Source organism: Schistocerca nitens, chromosome 3, assembly GCF_023898315.1.
Source record: "Schistocerca nitens isolate TAMUIC-IGC-003100 chromosome 3, iqSchNite1.1, whole genome shotgun sequence".
NCBI lineage: Eukaryota > Metazoa > Arthropoda > Insecta > Orthoptera > Acrididae > Schistocerca > Schistocerca nitens.
The window spans coordinates 172374374-172391689 of record NC_064616.1 but is presented as its reverse complement, the minus strand read 5'-3'; positions in this window follow the sequence as shown (position 1 = coordinate 172391689).

Genomic DNA, 17316 nt, shown 5'->3' with positions numbered 1-17316 from the left:
ACAGCGTGGACGTGAACCGTATGTGCAGTTGACGGACTTTGAGCGAGGGCGCATAGTGGGCATGCGGGAGGCCGGGTGGACGTACCGCCGAATTGCTCAACACGTGGGGCGTGAGGTCTCCACAGTACATCGATGTTGTCGCCAGTGGTCGGCGGAAGGTGCACGTGCCCGTCGACCTGGGACCGGACCGCAGCGACGCACGGTTGCACGCCAAGACCGTAGGATCCTACGCAGTGCCGTAGGGGACCGCACCGCCACTTCCCAGCAAATTAGGGACACTGTTGCTCCTGGGGTATCGGCGAGGACCATTCGCAACCGTCTCCATGAAGCTGGGCTACGATCCCGCACACCGTTAGGCCGTCTTCCGCTCACGCCCCAACATCGTGCAGCCCGCCTCCAGTGGTGTCGCGACAGGCGTGAATGGAGGGACGAATGGAGACGTGTCGTCTTCAGCGATGAGAGTCGCTTCTGCCTTGGTGCCAATGATGGTCGTATGCGTATTTGGCGCCGTGCAGGTGAGCGCCACAATCAGGACTGCATACGACCGAGGCACACAGGGCCAACACCCGGCATCATGGTGTGGGGAGCGATCTCCTACACTGGCCGTACACCACTGGTGATCGTCGAGGGGACACTGAATAGTGCACGGTACATCCAAACCGTCATCGAACCCATCGTTCTACCATTCCTAGACCGGTAAGGGACCTTGCTGTTCCAACAGGACAATGCACGTCCGCATGTATCCCGTGCCACCCAACGTGCTCTAGAAGGTGTAAGTCAACTACCCTGGCCAGCAAGATCTCCGGATCTGTCCCCCATTGAGCATGTTTGGGACTGGATGAAACGTCGTCTCACGCGGTCTGCACGTCCAGCACGAACGCTGGTCCAACTGAGGCGCCAGGTGGAAATGGCATGGCAAGCCGTTCCACAGGACTACATCCAGCATCTCTACGATCGTCTCCATGGGAGAATAGCAGCCAGCATTGCTGCGAAAGGTGGATATACACTGTACTAGTGCCGACATTGTGCATGCTCTGTTGCCTGTGTCTATGTGCCTGTGGTTCTGTCAGTGTGATCATGTGATGTATCTGACCCCAGGAATGTGTCAATAAAGTTTCCCCTTCCTGGGACAATGAATTCACGGTGTTCTTATTTCAATTTCCAGGAGTGTACATTTGCTACGACCTAGCAAGGCGCCGTATTCAATTGATAATTACTGTTATGAAGCATGTACCGTAACGAGAGATGTTCTACAATTGTGGATTAAAGTTAAGTATTACATCAACTACGTACTTTATTTGCTACTATTAATTCCTTTAACTGTTCCAGACCTCACGCCAGTCAGCGTGTAATTAAACGCGTGGATTTCGGCCTCCTCTAGAAACAGTGTTGGCTCTTCTGCCAACACTACAGAAAACACCAACAAGTCAGAACACTGATAGAGAGGAGTCTGCTCGTTAGCTATTATGTTTATACCCCAGTCATAGTACGCGGCTAGGATGTCTGCTTCCTCACACGTTCCTCCGTTGGTCGCATTAAACGGCATCACGGATAGAAGGGTGAAAGATTAGTGTTCGTTCCTTCTACACCGATGTCATAAGAGGTGAAGCATCACAGGACAGGGTATTTTCAGTGAGCCATAATTTATTAATGTATACTGTATTGTAATGAATTGTTTGGGACTTGGGACCTAGAAACGACGGAGAGGCTTCGCCACCACCGTAGCCCGCACTGGTACACAACCCGACAACAGGCTTACAGCAGTCCACTCACCCCACCGCCGCGCCATACCGAACCCCCCCCCCCCCCCCCCACGCGGGAACGTCTCACACCAAGTGACAGTGGGTGTAACCCCAAGATTTGCGTTGTAGAGTAATTATGGTGTACGCTTACGTGGAGAAAGTGTGCAATCGCCGACATAGTGTAACTGAGGCGGAATAAGGGGAACAGCCCGCATTCGCTAGGCAGATGGAAAACCTCCTTAAAAAAAAACCATCCACAGACTGGCCGTCACACAGGACCTTGACACTAATCCGCCAGGCGGATTCGTGCAGGGGACCGGCACGCCTTCCCGCTCGGAAATGTATACAGTGGTTTCTGTTAACTGCCTTAAATTCTCAGTTCCAACTGAATGCATGATATAAGAATTATAAAGAAGAAATTTCTTTGAAATGTATTTAGGGATTTTGTATTCTGTATTAACCATTATTCTATGCTGTATGTAAACATGTGTGTCTTAGTCACCAGAGGTGTAGTCAAAATGGGTTTTTCTCGCTTTAAAATCGCGCAAGCAGTATCTGGCCTGCTCCTCGTCTCTCCCTCTGCAGTAAGGACTGCAGTAAGACAAGGCTGCGAGTGTGAAACTACAAAAATCTGAGACGTGTAAAAAGACGATTATTATTCCCACTGGTGGAGGAGAGTATAAGATCGTTGCTGGGACAACTAAGTCGAATAAGCAAGCAGTTGACTCCACAGGGCTGTGCGAATATTATAGAGACAACATTCCTCTGTGTGTCATTCATTGCTGGACAAGTTTACAAAGCCATCAGTTCTGGTATCTACATAGAAAATAAGGTAATCCTATTTTGTAAACGTTGTGGGCTAAAATTTGTTTCTTGGCGGAAAAAAGGATAGAACGGTTTCTGAACTATCACTTCTTTGGTTGTGAGAACAATTTCATATGCGCTCATGTGTTCCGACCGGATACATAACAGACCGTTTAACTCATTTTGTTTATAGAAAAAAATAAGACTGAAGTGTCAACATTCAGCCATTTAAGTTGCAGCCAACCAATAATATTCCCATAGGAAAGTTACCATTTAAATGCGCTACTGTTAGTGAAAATTGTAATACTCATAAGGAATGGTCTGAACCACTCCATAATTGGAGGATACCTTCTTCTTCTCCTTCTTTTGCTTGTGCCTTTATTCCGCAGTTCGCAGGGTCGGCATGGTTAGGTACGGATTTGGCACGGTTAATGTTAAGGGAAGGCAGGATGCCCTTCCTGCCGCCTCCCCACACCCCCTGGGACGGAGTTAGTGTACCGCAGTTGTCTGCATCTAGTGTAAGCCATGAAACAGTGCGAACGTGTTCAGATGTCTGCGAGTCGTGTGTCTGAGGCGGGACGTGGGGACCAGTCCGGTATTCACCTAGTGGGATGTGGAAAACCACCTAAAAACCACATCCAGGCTGGGCAGCACACCGGCCCTCGTCGTTAATCCGCCGGGCGGATTCGATTTGGGGCCGGCGCGCCTACCCGAGTCCAGGAAGCGAGGCCGGCCGTTGTGACCGAGCGGTTCTAGGCGCTTCAGTCTGGAACTGCGCGACCGCTACGGTCGCAGGTTCGAATCCTGCCTCGGGCATGGATGTGTGTGATGTCCTTAGGTTAGTTAGGTTTAAGCAGTTCTAAGTTCTAGGGGACTGATGACCTGAGATGTGAAGTCCCATAGTGCTCAGAGCCATTTGAACCATTTTTGAACCAGGAAGCGACCCAGCAGCGTACTCTTTTCTGTGATAGGGCAGGTTAGTGTAACGCCAAGCTCACCCGCTTCGCAGCTGTCGAACGATACGGAAACGTGCAAGTAAGTGCCGGTATGGCTCGTCGATGTCTAAGAGTGCAATATCAGCACCTCTGTGAGTTCGAACCGCGTGGTATGACTGGTCTCTGGAAAATGGATATGTTGTAACGTGACGTATTTGGCACACTACTGCGGCGGTGATGTGTGTGTGTGGAACCAGTGGTTAGAAGAGGGTAATGAGTGGATACCCGGACAACACAATGTGAGCACAGGACAGGATGACCACCATCTTGTCTGCATCCCCGTAATGGACAGAACAGCTTGGTCCATAGCGGTAGATCGATGTTGGAGCATTGCTGAGGGGTGGATTGTTGCCACACATGCTATTGCATTGGCTTTCATTCACCAGAAACCACCGACTACTAAGACTGCAATGGACACGTGTGTTACACCACTGGCGTGCTGAATGGCCAAATGTACTTTTTCGGACGAGTTCCACTTCAATTTATCTTACAGTGATGACGACATACGCTTTGGACGCTACCATAGATGAACGCATTCGGGAAGACTACGTTGCTCAACGGCCTAGCTGACAAACGACAAGTATGGTGGGTTGGGCGCTGTCTAGATAGCTAAAACTGTCCCATTCGTAGATGCAGGCTGCCTGTCTAACAGTTTCCAGTGGCAACAATAATTTCATTTTTAGTATTTCAGATTGAAAGTTATCTGTTTAAATTTATTTTAGTGGAAGCGGATCTCTAATGTTGATTGTGTTTTTAATTTTAAAACTATGGGCCTCCCGTTTTGAATGATGCGTATACTAGACGTTAAAGCTGATAGCTTGCACCGCGCTAACCGTTGGAAACAAAATTCAAGTACGAGAATGCATAGGGAAAACTAATTTCGAAAATTCTAAGAATATCATGCACTGACTGAAACTTACTGTTATCACAAAATGTGACTATGAACTTTGATGAAAAAACTGATAACTTTGAAACTAAAGTTGGTCCCTGTGAAATTTAATTAGTGAAAGAATCTGTTTAATACACTGTTTGGCTTACCTGTGTCACACTGGATAACGCCGTGTAAATTGCTCTCGTAGCTACAGCGCTTCTCGATAACAGAGCTGCAAAATCGAATTACTGAGATTCGCAAAGGTGTAATGTCTTCTCTATAAACATTGCTACCATTCATGGTTCGCAATTTTTATAATGGTTTTAAATAAACTTAACGTTAATTGACTCTTGGGATGTGAACCACGACTTTGGATTAAATGAACTCAATAGCAATCTCATATCATTTGACGTAATAACATTTAATGAAACTTCATTAACAGTTCATCTTTCTCCGAAATCACGAACTATAGTCCAAGATTTACAAAAATTAAACTTCACATGTATAACGTTTCCTTAAACAAAATTCCAAAAACTTAATCTTAAATCAGTTTTTCTCTCGATGATCGATAAATCCTTAGAAAAAGAAAATGAAAAGCAAAAAGATTCCTGATCTGGATGGTTGACGAATGAATGTTGCATTATCAAACCGCTGCCGCAAATAAAACAGACTTAATCATTACCTGTAATCCATTCTTCATAAAGAGTATAAGTGTACCAAGATGTCTTTGACATTATGTCATTAAGTGTAGAGATTCTAATTGCAGCATGTGCTGGCTTCACTAAGTGCTGAATTAGAACGGTCAAAGTCCGTGTATAGTTCTGTAATTCTAAACATTTCTGTATGTCTTTAACATGTATAATAAATTTCATGGCCATAATACGTCTCCTCCTTGGTGCTGCAGTTTTCACAAATAGTAGCTACATCTCAAACTACGTGTTGGAGGATATATTGCTTGTAGCACAAGTTTTAAACTATATGCATTTGAACTCCTACAAAAAGACTTTACATTGTTGTTAATTTCGACAGAGGATACGTTAATAATTAAAACACTATCATTATTGACATCTGGGAACCGCCTTACTATTGTAATTAGTTAGGAGATCTTGCGAGATAGTGCAATCCTTAGCTGTTTCATACACCCAAAAGGTGTTCTATATGATTCAGGTCAGGACACTGTGCAGGCCAGTCCATTACAGGGATGTTATTGTCGTGTAACCACTCCGCGACAGGCCGTGCATTACGAACAGGTGAACAATTAAATTAAACGAATTTACAAAGATTACAGTAGCTCCAATAGTGAAAGTGGTTCAGCCAAAATTAAATTTGGTCTGAAGGCTCTTTTTGACTCTAAGTTCGTAGTTAATAATTTATTTTTGAATTAGTGTGAAATTAATGGATTTGAATTAACGGCATTACTCATTCAACATAGTATGCTTAAGTTGCTTATCAAGCAACCGGGAAAGGAGTCTGTCCGTAGAGACACAGACTCATATATCTGTGACCACAATAATTTCGCGTGCTGGCGATTGTCATTTCTTTAATCTGAAAGCGCTGTGAAACTGCAATATCAATTTTTTATAAATGGCGTAAGTGGCGAGGAAATTAAGAGTTGAGACGCCTGTTTTCACAGGCAAATAGAGTGAAGACCGATCAAATGCAGCAGTTATGACGAGAAGCAACAACTAAACTATTGAAATTTGAATAATAATCTTCCAATGATAATACATGGTAATGGAGTAATACTATGACCGAAAGCACTTGCCTTGACTATAGAATCAAATAATAATGGTCTTCCCACAATTCTAAGTATTACATTTCTCTCTGACATCTAGCACAGGTAGTGTATCACTTCAGGAATATTTAATCTACACTATGTGATCAAAAGTATCCGTACACCTGGCTGAAAATGACTTCCAAGTTCGAGGCGCCCTTCATCGGTAATGCTGCGATTCAATATGGAGTTGGCCCACCCTTATCCTTGAGGACAGCTTCCACTGTCGCAGGGATACGTTCAATCAGGCGCCCGAAAGTTTCTTGGTGAATGGCAGCCATTCTTCACGGAGTGCTGCACCGGGGAGAGGTATCGATCTCGATCGGTGAGACCTGGCACGGAGTCGGAGCTCAAAAACCTCCCAAAAGGTGTTCTATATGATTCATGTCAGGACACTGTGCAGGCCAGTCCATTACAGGGATGTTATTGTCGTGTAACCACTCCGCCACAGGCCGTGCATTACGAACAGGTGATCGATCGTGTTGAAAGATGCAGCCGCCATCCCCGAATTGTTCTTCAACAGTGGGAAGCAAGAAGGTGCTTAAAACATCAAAGTAGGCCTGTGCTATGATAATGCCACCCGAAACAACAAGGGGTGCAAGCCCCCTCGGTGAAAAACACGACCACACCTTAACACCACCGCCTCCGAATTTTACTGTTGGCACTACACACACTGGCAGATAACGTTCTCCGGGCATTCGCCATATCCACACCCTGCCATCGGATCACCACATAGTGTACCTTGATTCGTCACTCCACACAACGTGTTTCCACTATTCAGTCGTCCAATGTTTACGCTCTTTACACCATGCGAGGCGTCGTTTGTCATTTACCGGCGTGATGTGTGGCTTATGAGCAGCCGCTCGACCATGAAATCCAAGTTTTCTCATATCCCGCCTAACTGTCATAGTACTTCAGTGGAACCTGTGATGGTCTAGATAAATGTCTGCCTATTACACATTACGACCCTCGTCAACTGTCGGCTGTCAGTCAACAGACGAGGTCGGCCTGTACGCTTTTGTGGTGCACGTGTCCCGTCAAGTTTCCGCTTTACTATCATATCGGAAACAGTGGACCTAGGGATGTTTAGGAGTGTGAAAATCTCGCGTACAGACGTATGAGACAAGTGACACAGTCACCTAACTACGTTCGATGTCCGTGAGTTGCGCGGAGCGCCCCATTCTGCTCCTTCACCATGTCTGATGACTACTGAGATCGCTAATATTGAGTACCTGGCAGTAGGTGGCAGCACAACGCACCTAATACGAAAAAAGTATGTTTTTTCGGAGTGTGCGGATACTTTTGGTCACATAGTGTATAAGGGGCAGATGGATGAACTGGAGGAAACTGAGCGGAGTACTATGTGGTAAGAAGGTTAGCTGCAGAATTAAAGGAAATCTTTACAAGTCTGGTGAGGCCTGCGATGCTGTATAGTTCAGAAACTTGGCCAATTACAAAAGCCCAAGAGAAAAAGTTGGAAGTGGTAGAAATGAGAATGTTAAGGTGGATGAGTGGGGTGACACGAATGGATAGACTACGGAATGAGTACATCAGGGGAACAGTGAAAGTGGGGCCGATAGGGAACAAGATCCAAGAAAGTAGTCTAAGATGGTATGGACATGTACAGAGAAGAAGGGAGTAGTACATGGGGAGAAGAGTTGAAGACCTAGAAATCGAAGGATCAAGGAGAAGAGAAAGTCCGAAACTGAGATGGAAAGACAAGGTAGCAGGGGACCTAGGGGAGAAAGGATGGCTCAGAGAAGAAGCACTGGATAGGCATTTATGGAAGAGAAGGATCCAGCTAACCAACGCCGATCCCACATGACGTGGGAAAAGGCTGAGATGATGATGATGATGATGATGATGAGTGTATAAGGGGCAGTTAAATGAAAACGAGAGAGATAGAAAAAAAGTAAGCAAACGGTTCGTTATTTCAAAAGCAGTCTGCATAATGGGTAACACATTTATCCCAGTGTGGGACACGACGTTGGAAAAGTGTTTGCGGTTGCCTACGGAACCACGATTGTACCAGACGTTCACCGTTCCATTCAACGCAAACAGACGACCACGAATGTCTTTCTTCAGGGCTCAAAAGACAAGAAAATGGCATGGGGAAAAATCGGGACTTAATGGAGAACGTGTAATGTCTTCCCAGCGAAACGCCTGCATAGAACTCGACACAACATTGGCAATATGTGGGCTCTGCCACATGTTGCCAAGGTTGTTGCGACTACTCTGCAGAAGAGGCGCTGGGAAGCCTTTACACTTCCCCGATGCAGTCCCGGTCTCCCACGATGCGATTTCCATATTTCTGGTGCCCTGAGGAATATCAATCCTGGACGTCGATTTGCTTCAGAAGAACAGGTGCACGTGTAGGTACAATGGTGGTTCCAGGAGCTACCGCTAACATTTTTCGAAGAAGGCACCGACCGCCTTGCCTCACAATAGGATAATTGTATTAACAGTTATGGCTATTACTTTTGAAATAAGCAGTTTGTTATTTTTTTGTTCGTCTCTTTTTCATTTTACTGACCCTTACATTTACCAATGATGTCTACTGCGTTTCTTTATTTAAACCAGATATTGAGGAAGAGGAGATTTTGGAACTGGATACAATGAGCCGTTTGTGTTACAGCATGAGACCTTCACTGCTTGACTATACTGTCGGATACAAAATGTTAATAAGAAACAACATTGTACTAATGGGTAACTCTATTCCTTCTTACACACAGTTTTATTCAAATTTTTTGTTCCAAATTGATCAAAACACCTTCACAAGAACCATGTAAAAACGCACACGATATTTTGACCCCAAAAACTACGCTGAACTGTCTGCACGGCGTCGATTCGAAGCTTATACGTGTACAACAGACAACAATTAGTAAACATCGGACATAGAGTACATGATCTGTACGCCCATATAATACTCAAGAATAAAGTTCGTATTGCGATAAATCTTTATGACAGTACCATTACTGAGTGAGAAGAATGAAATCGATGGAGCATTGCTTTCTGTAGAATATCCTCTCTCATTTGAGCAGTAACCAAGAACGGATTACGTACGCTGTTGCTCCACCTCTAACAAGGAACCCCTTAAGGGCGAGGTCGGAAAAGGCCAATGATGTTTACGGCATTCGATGCCCCACACATTGTCTAACACGTAACCACAATATTGGCTACTAACAGCAACGGGGGATGGGACTGGAGGTATCCAATAGTAAGCACAAAAATGGTTCAAATGACTGAGCACTATGGGACTTAACTTCTGAGGTCATCAGTCCCCTAGAACTTAGAACTACTTAAACCTAACTAACCTAAGGACATCACACACATCCATGCCCGAGGCAGGATTCGAACCTGCGACCGTAGCGGTCGCGCGGTTCCATACTGTAGCGCCTAGAACCGCTCGGCCACTTCGGCCGGCAATGGTAAGCACACCGTGAGGCTAATGAGTGTAGTTGAACTGCTGAGCCGACGAGTAACTCACAACAGTGCTACAGTGCTAGTGGTGTTGATACAAAGCAGAGCAATGGCAACGATAAACAAGGCAAACATTGCATTTTATCTACAACAACAGTTGCCGCAGTTGACATTTCGTCAGAAAGGACGCAAAAGGAATTTCGCAGAGTGAGAAAGGAATGGCAGATGAAATATTATCGTTTCTCCAAGGTGGGTCAGTGGAATGTGTGGTGTCGTTTACTCTCGATCGCGCGGTCAATGTACGGGAGGGTTACAATGGTAACTATGGTGCTTAACAAGTGAAAATGATACCGAAATATCGAGCCATATAGTTCATCATCCTTGTCGGACAGGGAGCCACAAATATCTCCCCAGTGAAACAAAGTAAAGGACAAACACTGCCGAAGGAGTGGGTACTAAACGTATGAGGAATATCATTCGCAGCATTTTAAAAAAGACAACTATGAACAGATTTGGAGTAAGTCCGCAGCAGTATGGGCTTGTAGTGCATAAGAAAAACTGCAGAAACTCGAGGGAGGACAAGGCTCACTTGTCACAAAAACTGGTGTTTGCATGTTTCAAGGATGTTCGATACAATTTACAGGATATGCGTGACAGTGGCTAACTACGTTGTTGTTGTTGTGGTCTTCAGTCCTGAGACTGGTTTGATGCTGCTCTCCACGCTACTCTATCCTGTGCAAGCTTCTTCATCTCCCAGTACCTACTGCAACCTACATCCTTCTGAATCTGTTTAGTGTATTCATCTCTTGGTCTCCCTCTACGATTTTTACCCTCCACGCTGCCCTCCAATACTAAATTGGTGACGCCTTGATGCCTCAGAACATGTCCTACCAACCGATCCCTTCTTCTAGTCAAGTTGTGCCACAAACTCCTCTTCTCCCCAATCCTATTCAGTAACTCCTCATTCGTTATGTGATCTACCCATCTAATCTTCAGCATTCTTCTGTAGCACCACATTTCGAAAGCTTCTATTCTCTTCTTGTCCAAACTATTTACCGTCCATGTTTCACTTCCATGCATGGCTACACTCCGTACAAATACTTTCAGAAACACCGAGCGAGGTGGCGCAGTGGTTAGCACACTGGACTCGCATTCGGGAGGACGACGGTTCAATCCCGTCTCCAGCCATCCTGATTTAGGTTTTCCGTGATTTCCCTAAATCGTTTCAGGCAAATGCCGGAATGGTTCCTTTGAAAGGGCACGGCCGATTTCCTTCCCAATCCTTCCCTAACCCGAGCTTGCGCTCCGTCTCTAATGACCTCGTTGTCGACGGGACGTTAAACACTAACCACCACCACCACTTTCAGAAACGACTTCCTGACACTTAAATCTATACTCGATGTTAACAAATTTCTCTTCTTCAGGAACGCTTTCCTTGCCATTGCCAGTCTACATTTTATATCCTCAGCCGGCCGCGGTGGTCTCGCGGTTCTAGGCGCGCAGTCCGGAACCGTGCGACTGCTACGGTCGCAGGTTCGAATCCTGCCTCGGGCATGGATGTGTGTGTTGTCCTTAGGTTAGTTAGGTTTAAGTAGTTCTAAGTTCTAGGGGACTGATGACCACAGCAGTTGAGCCCCATAGTGCTCAGAGCCATTTGAACCATTTATTTTTTTATATCCTCTCTACTTCGACCGTCGTCAGTTATTTTGTTCCCCAAATAGCAAAACTCCTTTACTGCTTTAAGTGTCTCATTTCCTAATCTAATTCCCTCAGCATCACCCGACTTAATTAGACTACATTCCATTACTCTCGTTATGCACATCATATTGTGCGCGACATAAATTGCAGAGATTTCAAGGGAAGTGGTGGATGAATGCACAACTTCAAGCAGTGCTACAGTACTGGAAGACGTAAGATAAAGAAATATCAAACAAAGCGTCAGCTTGCCGATGCACAGCAAACTGCGGAATCGACTCGAAAATTTATAGATAAGATGAACAAACGTAAAGAATTAGTCTTCAACTACGGCCAATCTGGGTTTAACGAGGAAATGCGTATGTAAGGAACCGTGGAAATTAGAGTACCAAGAAGTTTATATCAAGATCAAGTAACCTCAGTGACTTAAAGCTTTCGTATACAATTATGCCGACTGTTAATCTGTATGGTAAATTGGCTGGAAAGTTATTTAATGTGCTGCGAGAAGTTGGAGGTGCTCTGCCCCCTACAGTTCTTTCACATGAGCGTGATCTTGCAAGGGCAGTAGAGAATATCTACGTCACAGCAAGCAAGAGTGGGAAAATGGGGGTAAGAGAACTACAACTATGGAATGAACAGTACTTTTGGCCAATAGCTGTTCAAAATAACTTGCTTTTGCTTCATTCCTAGTCTGCGTATAACAATCATACCCCTTTAGAGCAAACTATCCCTCCTGAAAAGTCTGTGACATTGCAGTACATATCACCTGGAACCAATGGACAAATTCAGCCTCTGGATGTTTGTTTTTTCCGTGTCTATAAAAATTACTATCGCACAAACTGCAGTTAGCCTTAAAGGGTAGCCAGTTTCACGACAAGCTACACGGCAGACTGTTTCGCATTAGGTTGCATGCCATACATCCCATCAGTTCTCATAAACCCGTTTCACCAATATGACTCTACAGGCATTCCTTAAAATTGGATACTTAGCTGAACGTCCTGCAAGGTGTGTAACTCCGAAGGAATTCGCTTTCGATTTTGATAGTGCGAACCTTTGTGATCACTGTGGCGCCATTTCTCTTTCCGTGTTCATGAAGAAAGTTAATGGTTTGTTTTGAACATTTCTTGAATATCGATATGTCCATTTTGAGAAGTGTAATACATACATCCCAGAGAAGTTTGATGTCTGCAGCTCCTGGGCACTAATTCTCTGTCGCCTCCCGATGCACATGGTAAATCATTAGCAGCTAATACTCTTCCTGTCATAACTGTTGACACAACACTTTTAGATGAGTCTTACTACAGATTAAACTTGCGACCTCGCACTCAAGGTCTTCTTGTAAGAGAATATCACTACAACAATCTATTTGGAGGACATCCTACTACATATACTGAGAAGAACTGACACATTTGTATTATTTAATCGTTTTGCAGAATGTAGAACATAATTTAATCAAAAATGGTTCAAATGGCTCTGAGCACTATGCGACTTAACTTCTGAGGTCATCAGTCGCCTAGAACTTAGAACTAATTAAACCGAACTAACCTAAGGACATCACACACATCCATGCCCGACGCAGGATTCGAACCTGCGACCGTAGCGGTCGCGCGGTTCCAGACTGTAGCGCCTAGAACCGCTCGGCCACACCGGCCGGCTTTCTTATAAAAGTAAGTGTACAATACGTGTGCTGCTAAACGTCACAAACGAGTGACGGTACGATCAAGGGAGTTATATGACGTGGTAGCCCTCTATCTCCCATCCATGAAGAAGGTTCCCACTTTTACCTGAGGACATGCATTTGAAGATGTAACGGCTGGTAAATTTCGCCCTCTAGAAATTTCCGGAGCATTCGAAAGTATTCGTGAACATTCCAGAACATCCGAGAAAATTCGAGAGCATTACACAACATTTCAGGATTGTTCCGGGATGTTACACAACGATCCGGGATCTTCCGGAATGTTCGGCAATAATCTGGAACTTTCGGGAAGATTCCAGAATGTTCGAGGACATTCCGGAATATACAAGATCATTGTGTAACATTCCAGGACACTCTCGAATGTTGTGGAATGTTCTGTAACATTGAGGACCATCCGAAGCCTTTTTGGTATCTTCTGAAATTCGACATTGGTGGGGTATATAAAGCAAAACCTGCAGTGGACTTGAACTTCTGTTTCTTACCAGTGACGAATGCAGCAACCGAAAAAGTAGTGCCGGCAGTGAATAAAAACAAACAGTGAAATGCGAGTAGTCAAAGTGATACGGTGACAATATAAACCAAAAATAAAGTGTGAAAAGTATGTAAAATGGTCCTAGTATATTTTTTAGTAAAAAGTTGATTTGATTTATATTTTAGGCATTGCTCAGTCGTAAAAGAGGAGAAGACCTTGCCAGTCTGAATAAAAACGGGGGTGACGAAAAAGAAAACAGCGAAAAAACGGAAGACATGAAGAGCGCGAAGCACGTTTAAGTTCCCAAAGAACGAGAATGAGCACCGTGAAAAGCAGAGAAAACCGAAGAACAACGAAATGAACGGATTGAAGAATCAAGAATTGCTACACAATCTTGTAATGAAAGATTGCAAACTCCAGCCAGCCATGGAAGCATCACCCTACGAGAAGCACGGACGAGGACAAGTAAACAGCGTTATACAACAAATGAAGCATTCCACTACGACCCAACGACAGAATATAGCAAACACAAACACACAAACGCGCCGTAATCTGAAAAATGGATAACATTTGCCAATTTTGCACCGCGAAAAAATTCAGTAGAGAAACATCAGGATTCTGTTGATGAATGGAAACCACTCGAAGCACCCCCGCATTTACATTACATGATCGGGGAAACTCCAGAATCAAAACGCTTTCTTCAAAATATAAAAGCGTACAACGGCTGCTTCCAAATGACTTCTTTCGGTGTCACTTCAATCAATACTAACATATATGAAATCGCTTATGCTTCTACCATCCAATGACATATCTATCACAACGTGGGATCATTATTACCACTACCCAAGGAAGAACATAAATTTCTCCAAGTACACTCCTGGAAATGGAAAAAAGAACACATTGACACCGGTGTGTCAGACCCACCATACTTGCTCCGGACACTGCGAGAGGGCTGTACAAGCAATGATCACACGCACGGCACAGCGGACACACCAGGACCCGTGGTGTTGGCCGTCGAATGGCGCTAGCTGCGCAGCATTTGTGCACCGCCGCCGTCAGTGTCGGCCAGTTTGCCGTGGCATACGGAGCTCCATCGCAATCTTTAACACTGGTAGCATGCCGCGACAGCGTGGACGTGAACCGTATGTGCAGTTGACGGACTTTGAGCGAGGGCGTATAGTGGGCATATGGGAGGCCGGGTGGACGTACCGCCGAATTGCTCAACACGTGGGGCGTGAGGTCTTCACAGTACATCGATGTTGTCGCCAGTGGTCGGCGGAAGGTGCACGTGCCCGTCGACCTGGGACCGGACCGCAGCGACGCACGGATGCACGCCAAGACCGTAGGATCCTACGCAGTGCCGTAGGGGACCGCACCGCCACTTCCCAGCAAATTAGGGACACTGTTGCTCCTGGGGTATCGGCGAGGACCATTCGCAACCGTCTCCATGAAGCTGGGCTACGGTCCTGCACACCGTTACGCCGTCTTCCGCTCACGCCCCAACATCGTGCAGCCCGCCTCCAGTGGTGTCGCGACAGGCGTGAATGGAGGGACGAATGGAGACGTGTCGTCTTCAGCGATGAGAGTCGCTTCTGCCTTGGTGCCAATGATGGTCGTATGCGTGTTTGGCGCCGTGCAGGTGAGCGCCACAATCAGGACTGCATACGACCGAGGCACACAGGGCCAACACCCGGCATCATGGTGTGGGGAGCGATCTCCTACACTGGCCGTACACCACTGGTGATCGTCGAGGGGACACTGAATAGTGCACGGTACATCCAAACCGTCATCGAACCCATCGTTCTACCATTCCTAGACCGGCAAGGGAACTTGCTGTTCCAACAGGACAATGCACGTCCGCATGTATCCCGTGCCACCCAACGTGTTCTAGAAGGTGTAAGTCAACTACCCTGGCCAGCAAGATCTCCGGATCTGTCCCCCATTGAGCATGTTTGGGACTGGATGAAGCGTCGTCTCACGCGGTCTGCACGTACAGCACGAACGCTGGTCCAACTGAGGCGCCAGGTGGAAATGGCATGGCAAGCCGTTCCACAGGACTACATCCAGCATCTCTACGATCGTCTCCATGGGAGAATAGCAGCCTGCATTGCTGCGAAAGGTGGATATACACTGTACTAGTGCCGACATTGTGCATGCTCTGTTGCCTGTGTCTATGTGCCTGTGGTTCTGTCAGTGTGATCATGTGATGTATCTGACCCCAGGAATGTGTCAATAAAGTTTCCCCTTCCTGGGACAATGAATTCACAGTGTTCTTATTTCAATTTCCAGGAGTGTATATTTCACCGGAAATGAAGAAACAGAAATTGATCAACGATGATCAGATATCAGTGGACTGAGACGAGAATTATTTCGAGATGTACAGAAGATCTTACACGGATACAATCAACATAAAGTTCACAAATTGAAAACAGCACTAGGCCGAATGATTTCTGATGACTATAAAGTTATAATTCGAGCCGACAAAAGTCCACATGGAGAACACGAACGAGAATTTAATGCACCTCAGATAGACAAAGTCGTCATCGTAATTGTGGACAATGAAAACACAGGCCGTGACATAATTGTACAACGAAGAAGAGGGGGACTACAATGCAGTGCAGAGACACACCGCTCATATCATGCCATCCAATATCCATTGGTATTTCTGCACGGAGAGGACGGATATCGTTTTAATGTGAAACAAACCCAATCTCAAACAGGCGTAGAAACAAACAAAAAAAGTTACTTCCAAGGAGTTTTATGCTACCCGCTTAATGATCAGAGATAATGAAACACACAGTCACTTTCGCAATACTCGCCATTTGTTCCAATAATTAGTGGTAGATATGTATGCAGAAACAGAAGCGGAACGGATGTTTTACATAAGACAGAATTAGAAGAAACTACCCACGGAAGAATACTACATAAGAAAATATGGACGACCTGACCTCTTCATAACATTCACATGCAACTCGTCGTGGCCAGAAATCAAAGAAGAACTAAGATACGGACAATCCTCCATTCGTCGACACGACATAATAGCACGAGTTTACCGACAAAAACAAATGAGATTTATTGAAGTCATCGCAAAATACATTTTTGTAACAGTTAGATGTTCGATGTACACAATCAAATTGCAGAAACGAGGATTGCCTCACTCACACAATCTCATATGGCTACACGACAGAATTCAACCCACAGATATCGACAAAATCATCCAAGCTGAATTTCCCAATGTACGACATAGTAGTGAAAAACATGAGTCACGGACCACGCGGGTCATTAAACCCCCATTCGCCATCTATGATCGATGGAAAATGTACAAAAAAATACCCAAAGCCTTACTTGGACGACACACAAACCGACGTTGATGTTGTTGTTGTTGTTGTGGTCTTCAGTCCTGAGACTGGTTTGATGCAGCTCTCCATGCTACTCTATCCTGTGCAAGCTTCTTCATCTCCCAGTACCTACTGCAACCTACATCCTTCTGAATCTGCTTAGTGTATTGATCTCTTGGTCTCCCTCTACGATTTTTACCCTCTGCCCTCCAATGCTAAATTTGTGATCCCTTGATGCCTCAAAACATGTCCTACCAACCGATCCCTTCTTCTAGTCAAGTTGTGCCACAAACTTCTCTTCTCTCCAATCCTATTCAATACCTCCTCATTAGTTACGTGATCTACCCACCTTATCTTCAGCATTCTTCTGTAGCACCACATTTCGAAAGCTTCTATTCTCTTCTTGTCCAAACTAGTTATCGTCCATGTCTCACTTCCATACATGGCTACACTCCATACAAATACTTTCAGAAACGACTTCCTGACACCTAAATCTATACTCGATGTTA